The 8916-nt window shown below is 46.8% G+C and overlaps 1 long non-coding RNA gene across 1 annotated transcript; it reads right to left on the minus strand.

Annotated features, from left to right (window-relative positions):
- Positions 1 to 381: 381 nt before the first annotated feature.
- On the minus strand, positions 382 to 8338 carry LOC125447214 (uncharacterized). The gene is made up of 3 exons (XR_007246520.2): positions 7999 to 8338; positions 1398 to 1502; positions 382 to 977 (listed from the first exon to the last, which is right to left on the minus strand). It is a non-coding gene; the product is annotated as an uncharacterized LOC125447214 (long non-coding RNA).
- Between the last annotated feature and the right edge of the window lie 578 nt (positions 8339 to 8916).

Here is an 8916-nt window from a genome sequence, read left to right on the forward strand (position 1 = left end):
TACTCGGGCTACAGCTGAGGGACACCAGTCCGTGCGATGCTGTGTCTGTGCCCCTGGCTCAGGGCTCAACTGCTTCTGTCTGCTTGCTTTGTGTTTTTTTTCTCCTTTTGCTCCCTTTCTTTCTATTTTACCTCTCTGGAGGCCTTCTCGATGTTCCGCAGTCCAAGAGCTGGCCCAGCCTCCCAGACACACGCAGCGGTGGTGGTGGCGGCAGGAGTCTGCTCCTCGGGGAGAGGGAGCCCAATGTGGAGGATGGCTGCCCCTCGGGCAGCTGTAACTTGTAGTGACTATGGATCCGGCAGCGAAAGATGGGCCAGAGCGTAGGAGCCTCCAGGGATGGCCCCAGCACAGGACTCATCTGTGGCCAATAGCATTGGCTTTCAAGAGGGTGGCAATAGCAGGATGGCCTCTGCAGTTGGCAAAGATGGTATTCACGGTTGGCATCGGTCAGATGCAGCAATGGGGCAAGACTGAATCAATATTCCTCGTGGATTGACGGGAGCTGCAATTGATTCAGTGATGGTGGTGTTTTAGGCCCGGTGCGGGGACCCTTGGAATGGACTGGGTGTGGAGAACATGGCAAAGAGGGGCAGACCCCCTGTAGAATGTATGGTCCCAGTGGGGTTAAGCACTGATCAGAGACTGCAATGTTTGAATTTTTAGCTTCATTTCTTTATTTTTCTACCTAACACTAAGAATGACCGCAGTGTTTAACTTTTAACTTTGTTCTTTCTGCCTTGTTCTTAAGATTTTGTACCTGTACCTATGATGGCGCTGTGCGTAGCATCATTTCATACTCTACACTATACTCCTGTGCCTTTGTATTTGAGAACATGACTGTAACGTCTAAATCCAAATCTGATCATCTGCAATTCCAGCATCTTCCAACAGATGTCAGCACCTTGCATTGCTGTAGAAATCCGAACCAATGGGTGAGAAATCTCAGGTCAAATCCTGGAAGATCCGTCAACTGACCCCTCAAAGTAACAAAGAAAATTAAGAATTAATTAAGAATGGTATCAAATTGGCGTACCAAGCTGCAAATATTGTGGAATTTCGGAAAGATTTTGAAGCCAGAAAAGGATGACATAAGAAAACGTAAAAAATCAGGTCCTGAGAGAAATCTAATAAGGTATATAAAAACATGCAGCAAAATGATTCTGCAAATATGTAGAAAGTGGAGTAGCGAAAGTGAGCGCTAGTGTGGTAGAGCGGGGAATGAGTCGTTAGAGACAAACAAATGGCAGAAGAATTGAAGAAGCTGTCTGTATGTGTCCACAGTAGAACACACAAAAAGCATCCTGAGGATAGTGAAATGCAAAAGGAAATGGGAAGAAGAATTGAAGCAATTGCTGTGACTGGAGAGAAAAAAATGGGATAAACAAAATGAAACTTACAACTAACCAGTGCTTGGGGCCTGATGGTCTGCATCTTAGACTGCAGCCATTTCCCACAGGTCCGGGAAGGTGCCAGCATATATAAAAATTGCAAACACAGTACATCTATTCAAGAAAGCAGTGAGAGAGAAAGACAGGATCTACATTTAGCTTTGTGTATTGTTGGGGAAATAGTGGAATCATTTCTGAAAAAGCTCACAATGCAATATAAAATATAACAAGGATCTGTTATATTGCGAGATCACTTTGTTGCCTTGATGTAACTGTAAATAGCTCCCTCTCAAGCTTAGAAAATGCCTTTTGTTGCAACTGGGCAGAGACTCCGAGGAATATCAAAATTCACTGTAATTCACTTTGCCTCTGCAATGTCTTCACAGAACAGATTTTGGGCTTTTGTACATAATTACAGGTAATTTTTGAACAAAGTGTTTTTGCAATTAAAAAAAACGTACAATGCAATCAGCCACAGACAACATGGGTTTGCAAAAGGGAAACTAAGTTTTTAAAGTTACATCTTTGAGGATGTAACAAGTACGTAAATATAGGAGGATCAATAGATGTCAGATACTTTAGGATTTCCAAGAAAAGCATTTGAAAATAGGCCACATCAATGATCACTACATAACTTAAAAGCCTATGGTGCCAGGCAGATTTATGAGCACGGATCAAGGAGCAGCTAGATATCCAGGACCAGGATAAATAGCTCATTTTCAGGATGGCAAACTTGAACAATTGGAGCATCAGAGCCAGGCTCGTAGCTATCTCCAACCTACATGGTTAGGCCAATGGGCTGAAAAGTGGCAGATAGAGTTTAATTAGGATAAATGTGAGGTATTGCATTTTGGTAAAAAAAAAATGCAAGGACAGGTGCAGCCTGGGGTAGTGTTGTAGAAGAGAGAGACCTGGGGGTTTAGGTAGATAATTTGTTGAAGTTTGCATCATGTACAGACAGGGTGTTTAAGAAGGCGTTTAGCACACTCGCCTTCACCTTTGTGTGTAGGAGTTGGACGTCATGGTGAGTTTATATAGGGTATTGATGAGCCTGTTTCTGGAATGTGGTGTCCATTTCTGGTTGCCCTGTTATATTATTAAGCTGCAGATGGTTCCGGAAGATTTGCCGCGAATTGAAGGTATGAGTTATGACGAGAGGCTGGGACTATCTTCACTAGAGAGCAGGAGTTTGATGGATGGCCTTATAGAGGTTTTTAAATCATGAGAGATACAGATAAGGTGAATGGCAGATGTGGGATTTCAAGGGAAGGGGGCATGTGTTTAAGGCTGGAGGAGAGAGATTTAAAAAGACCTGAGAGGCAATTTTGTTTTACACAGAGAGTGGTTCGGGTGTGAAATGATATTCCAGAAATCGTGGATGAGGATATGAATACCACATTTAAAAGACATGCGGATAACTACATGAAGAGGAAATGTTTGGCGGGATATGGGCCAGGAGCAGGCAGATGGGACTGGTTTAGTTCAGGATGGTTATCACGGACAGAACGTGTTCTGTGAAGTGGTCACTTAGTTCTACACTGGGGAAGAACAGCGCAGACTGGCTGACCATTTCACAGCACATCTCCTTCTATCCGCAACAAAGACCCCGGGCTTCCAGTTTCCTGCCACTTCAAGGTACCACCCTGTTCCTAGGCTTGCTTCAGTGCTGCAGTGAAGCTTGGTGCGAGCTGGAAGAACAGCACCTCATTTTCCGCTTGAGGGAACACTACAGCCTTCCGGACTCAATGTTGAGTTCAACAACAGTTTAGGGCTTGATCTCTCCCATGCCCTTACCCATGACCCCGACACATGAGCATCATCTGCTATTACACACAACCCATTATGAGCCACTAAGAGTCCCCACTAGTACCAATTCAGCCTCTGTGCCAGGTGGTTATCCACTCCCCTGGCTGTCCAACTGTTCTTCTCTCTCTTTGGCTCCATCTCCATCTACCGTGTACTCTTCAACCCCATCCTCCCACTCTACCTTCTGCAATTAAAGTGACAGTTTCCTAGCTACTATCAGTTCTGTGGAAGGGTCACCAGACCCGAAACGTTAACTCTGATTTCTGACCACAGATGCTGCCAGGCCTGCTGAGCTTTTCCAGCAACTTCTGTTTTTGTTCAGGATTTCAGGAGCAGTTTAAAAGTGGAGTGGAGTCCCAGGCAGACAGGGTGGTGAGGGTGGTGTTTGGGACACTTGCCTTTATTGTCAGTGCATTGAGTAAAGCAGTTGGAAGGTCAAGCTAGGCCGCAGTTGGAATACTGAGGTCAATTCTGGTCTCCGTGCTATAGAAAGGATGCTGTGAAGCTTGAAAAGGTTCAGAAAAAGATTTACAAGGATGTTGCCAGGGTTGGAGGGTTTGAGCTAGAGGGAGAGGCTTAATAGGCTGGGGCTATGTTCCCAGAGCGTTGGAGGCTGAGGATTCACCTTATGGAAGTATATAAGATCATGAGGGGCATGGATAGGGTGGATAGACAAGGTCATTTCCCCGGGGAGGGGGGTTTCCCCAGGGTGGGCGAGTCCAAAACTAGAGGGAATAGGATTAAGGTGAGTAGAGAAAGATATAAAAGGGACTTAAGGGGCAACTTTTTTCACACAGAGGGTGGTGCGTGTATGGAATGAGCTGCCAGCAAAGTGGTGGAGGCTGGTACATTTACAGCATTTGAAAGGAATCTGAACACGCACGTGAATAGGAAGGTTTAGAGGGATATGGGCCAAATGGGATTAGATTAAATTAGGATTTGTGGTTGGCGTGGATGAGTTTTCTTAGATTAGATTTATTTGTTATGTGCTAAGTATAGAAACACATAAGTAAAGCGAAAAGTGCATCAAATCGCCCTCCACTGGACCCCACTTGGTTACAAAAAACAGAATTAAAAGATTTAACAGACCTAAAAGGTAAACAAAGACAAGTCCAGGTCCCAGACTCCCAAGTCCCACAAGGAGCAGATCCTGCTCCAATCACTGGGACAACCAGGAGGCTGCAACCAAGTGAAAGGCCCGCCCTCACCGGCCCCGGCCTCACCGGCCCTGGCCCCGCCCTCACCAACCCTGGCCCCACCCTCACTGGCCCCACCCTCACCATCACTACCTCACTGTCCCCACTCTCTTGTCCCTGCTCTCACCGTCACTACCTCACTGTCACTGCCTCACCGTCCCCGCTGTCACCGACCCCGCTGTCGGCGTCACTACCTCACTGTCACTGCCTCACCGTCCCCGCTGTCACAGTTCCTACATCTCAATTATTAATGTACACAGTGAAAGGTTGTGGTCCCAACGCTGATCTTTGTGGAAATCCACTTGTTACCGGCTTACATCCTGAGAAAGACCCCTTTAACCTCACTCTCTGCTTTCTGCCCAATCTTCTATCCAAGCTCGCACCTTGCCTCTAACACCATGGGCCCTTATCTTACTCAGTAGCCTCCTGTGCAGCACCTTGTCAAAGGCCTTCTTGAAGACCAGGTAGATAACATCCATCGGCTCTCCTTGGTCTACTCTGCTCGTTACTTCCTCAAAGAATTCTAGCAAATTTGACCTCCCCTTGATGACATTGTGCTGACTTTGCCCTATTTTACTGTACACTTCCGAATATTCAGAAAACATATCCTTTACAATGGATTCCAAAATCTTATCCGTGACCGAGGTTCGGCTCATTGGCCTGTAATTTTCCGTCATTTTCATTACTCCCTTTTTAAACGAGGGTGTCACGTTAGTGAGTTTCGGGACACTCCCTTGCTCTTGTGATTCCTGAAAGGTCACCCCACTAACACACCATCTCTTCAGCTTTCTCCTTTCGAACTCTGGGGTCCATCTGGTCCAGGTGATTTGTCCTTTTCCTTGGTGATGGTCACCGTACTCGGCTCTGCCCTCTGACTCTCTCGAATTTTTGGGGTAATACTCAAGTCTTCCACCGTGATGACTGACGCAAAGTAATAATTCAGTTCCTCAGCCATTTCCTTGTATCCCATTACTATCTGTTCACCGTCATTTTCCAGCGATCCAATGTCCACTTTTGTTCTTTTTTGCCCTTTATATACCTAAAGAAACTCTTACAGTCTTTATTTATATTACTGGCCAGCTTACCCTCATATTCAATCGTCTCCCTCCTTATTTCTCGTTTTGTTGCCCTCTGTTGGTCCTTGTCCAACCCTCTGGTTTCCCATTGCCCTTTGTCACATGATATGCTCTCTCTTTTGTTTTTATGCGATCCCTGACTTCCTTAGTGAGCCATGGTTGTCTCATCCTCCCTGTAACATGCTTCTTTTCCCTCGGGATGAATTTATGCTGCGTCTCCTGAATTATTCCCAGAAACTCCTGTCATTGCTGTTCCACTGTCTTTCCTGTTAGTCTCCTCTCCCAGTCAATTCTGGCCGGCTCCTCCCCTCGTACCTCTTTAGTCGCCTTTATTCAGCTGTACTACCGTTACCTCTGATTCTATCCTCTCCCTCTCAAATTGCAGAGTAAATTCTATCATCTTATGGTCATTGCCTCCTGAGGGTTCCTTTACCTTAAGCTCCCTTATCAAGTCTGCCTCATTGCACAACCATAGAGATTCCATAAACTCCTTTTCTCGCCATCCACTACCAACATGGTTTTCCCAGTCCACCTGGATATGGAAATCCCCCATGATCACTGTGACTTTGTCTTTCTCACTCACTTTTTCTCTCTCCTGGTGCTTCCTGAGCCCAAGCTCCTGACTACTGTTTGGAAGCCTGTACACAACCCCAACTTTTATTTTAACCTTTGCGGTTCCTCAATTCGACCCACATAGATTCTACACCATCTGACCGTCCTCCATTTCTTTGTATTGGTTTAATTTCATTTCTTAACAACAAAGCAACCCCACCCCCTTGGCCCACCTGCCTACACCATCTGAACCTCCTTCATTTCTTTGTATTGGTTTAATTTCATTTCTTAACAACAAAGCAACCCCACCCCCTTGGCCCACCTGCCTATCTTTTCGATAGGATGTATATCCTTGGACATTCAGTTCCCAATCCTGACCCCCTTGCAGCCATGTTTCCGTGATGCTGACCACAACATATCTGCCAGTTTCTATCTGTGCCACAAGCTCATTTACCTTATTCCTTATACTGCATGCTTTCAGATATAACACCTTCAGTCCTGTATTAACCCTTCCTGTTTTCATTTTCATTTGTTTTTCCAGTGTTTGATTGCTAGCTTTATCCAAACATTCTGTCCTATTTGTGTCTGTGCTGGAGACTTTACAGTCATGGAATCCCTACAGTGTGGAAACAGGTCCTTTGGCCCAACAAGTCCACATTGAACCTCACAGCATCCCACCCAGACCCATTCCCCTATAACCCACCTAATCTACACCTCCCTGAACACTACAGGCAATTTAGTATGGCCAATCCACCCTAACCTGCACATCTTTGGACGGTGGGAGGAAACCCGCGCAGACACAGGGAGAATGTGCAAACTCCACACAGACAGTCGCCTGAGGCTGTGAAGCTGCAGTGCTAACCACTGAGCCACCGTGCCAGCACTTTAATAACCTCTCCTGAATTCTCCTTCCCTGTCATTTCTTTCATATTTTTCAACTTAGTTGAAGCCACTACTACAGAATGTTAACCTGCTGCTTTGTTTCCCACTGGGGCAAGTTTCACCATTCCCTTCATCCCCACTTTCTAGTTTAGAGTCCTATTGACCTGCCCATTTACCCTTTTCACTAGAACATTAGTCCCAGCTCGATTCAGGTGGAGACTGTCCCAGTGATACAGACCCCTCCTGTTGCAATACTAATTCCAATGAGCCCGCCTCAGAACTGATGGTGGCGAGGAAAACATCGTTTATATGCAGAAAATAGGGAGGGGGATGGGGTAGGGAGTAAACGATAGGATAGAGTCCAAAGAGAGGGAGAAGAGCAGTTGAAGAGACAAAGAGTTGATAACGATCAGGCTGGGAGGGTGAATGGTTGTTAATGGGGACTGTTAGTGACTAACAGGGGGTGTGTAATGGCAGGCTATGTGGTAACAAGGCTGCGTGTGTCTAGTGGAGGGGCTGGGACATAGGACATTATCGAAGTAGATATTAAGGTGGCAGGATCCCTGAGGAGAAAATGAGCCAAATTCCATGACTGGCTTTGGAGGATTCAGCAGGGAATGTGGGGAGATTTTTAAACTGAAGAATTACTGGGACATGAAGCCAGTAACCGAATGAGATTCGGTGCAAAGCATTGAAGGAACCTCCAGCAGCAATTGAAAAAAACTGCACTGGCGCTAACGGAGGGAAACGCAGCACCAGTTGTACTGGTGATACCGGCCCGATAAACATACCACAACGCAGTCTGCCCCATGCGGTGGAGGAGAGCACCGCCCTGATTCTGTTTGTACTTGTACATAAAGGGAGGTGAAAGAAAGGAAACCTCTAGTCGGTCTCTTCTACGAGGAAATGAAAACCTCGCCACCTCCCCACCAAAAATTGCTGAGTTTTTCCAGAAAATAAACCCCGTACGTTTTTCGTCGTGTGTCCTACCGTGACTGTTCTCGTTCGTTATACGGTGACTACATATTCCGCAAACAGTGGACCCCTGTTTTCGACAAAGAATATTCAATGCTATTTAAGATTTGCCGATTTTTGTACCTTAAATCCAGGAAACGTGAGGGGGTATTTCGACTGAATTTGAGCGGTGTTCTTTTATTTGCATATCATACGCGATGGACCAATTAAACAGAGATGTCTCCTCATGCTGTTCCTAATTGGCGCAATTGATGACAATTACGCGAGGGTCCCGCCTCCCCTTCAGTTCTAATGGCTGCGCCTGACGCCACTCAAGGAGCTGCGACGATGCGACGATCTTGGGGGCGCGTCCGCTCCCGCCCCCTGTCGGCGAGTTGGGTAAAGCAAGATAATAAAATGTGGGGCTGGATGAACACAGCAGGCCCAGCCGCATCTCAGGAGCACAAAAGCTGACGTTTCGGGCCTAGACACTTCATCAGAGAGGGGGATGGGGAGAGGGAACTGGAATAAATAGGGAGAGAGGGGGAGGCAGACCGAAGATGGAGAGAAAAGAAGATAGGTGGAGAGGAGAGTATAGGTGGGGAGGTAGGGAGGGGATAGGTCAGTCCAGGGAAGACGGACAGGTCAAGGAGGTGGGATGAGGTTAGTAGGTAGGAGATGGGGGTGTGGCTTGTTTTTGTGCTCCTGAGATGCTGCTTGGCCTGCTGTGTTCATCCAGCCTCACATTTTATTATCTTGGAATTCTCCAGCATCTGCAGTTCCCATTATCTCTGGGTGAAGCAATAAGCGGTTCCTGGAATCCATAAATCACAGGCTCAGAGATAGGTGTGGGGTGACAATAGCGGTGGGAGGTGTGTCTGTGGGAGGGTGGGGGGGTGTCTGTGGGGTTGTTTTGGGGTGTGTGGGGGGTGGTGTGTGGGGTGTATGTGGGGGTGTGTGTTAGTGGTGTGTGGGGTGTATGTGTGGGGGTGTGCATGTGTGGGGGGTATGTGGGTGGGTGGGTGTTGTGTTGTGTGAGGGGGTGCTGTTGGGGAAGAGGCA

The sequence above is a fragment of the Stegostoma tigrinum genome, chromosome 38, assembly GCF_030684315.1.
Source record: "Stegostoma tigrinum isolate sSteTig4 chromosome 38, sSteTig4.hap1, whole genome shotgun sequence".
Lineage (NCBI taxonomy): Eukaryota > Metazoa > Chordata > Chondrichthyes > Orectolobiformes > Stegostomatidae > Stegostoma > Stegostoma tigrinum.